Below are 347 nucleotides of genomic sequence, written 5' to 3' on the forward strand. Positions count from 1 at the left end.
CGGCCTGCTCAGACCTGCAGCCGCTGATTGACAGACAGGAATCAGAGTGGTGATTAGAACCTTTTTTTGTTCATGCTGAGCTCCAGACAGGGTTTGACCCTTGACCTCCACACAGCTGTTTCAGAGCAACAGAGCTTGATCTTTACAGCCAGAGTCACTGAGGGAGACATCCTCCAGCCAGCAACCTAACTGTCCACTCTCACCGCATCTGAACAGAGTAGGAAACTCCCAAAGACAGGGTCCCTTTTAGACCAGTGGTACTGAGGATCAACATACCCAGCCGAACTTAATTCCAGTTTTTATTTTGTGTGTGCTGTCTCTCTCTCTCTCTCTCTCTCTCTCTCTCT

General features: G+C 49.3%; 1 protein-coding gene across 3 annotated transcripts in view; it reads left to right on the forward strand.

Moving 5' to 3' along the window:
* adamts6 (ADAM metallopeptidase with thrombospondin type 1 motif, 6) overlaps positions 1-347 on the forward strand; it is a 62552-nt gene that overhangs the window by 19036 nt on the left and 43169 nt on the right. The gene's annotated exons all lie outside the window — the stretch shown is intronic.

Source organism: Etheostoma spectabile, chromosome 16 (assembly GCF_008692095.1).
Source record: "Etheostoma spectabile isolate EspeVRDwgs_2016 chromosome 16, UIUC_Espe_1.0, whole genome shotgun sequence".
NCBI classification, from domain to species: domain Eukaryota; kingdom Metazoa; phylum Chordata; class Actinopteri; order Perciformes; family Percidae; genus Etheostoma; species Etheostoma spectabile.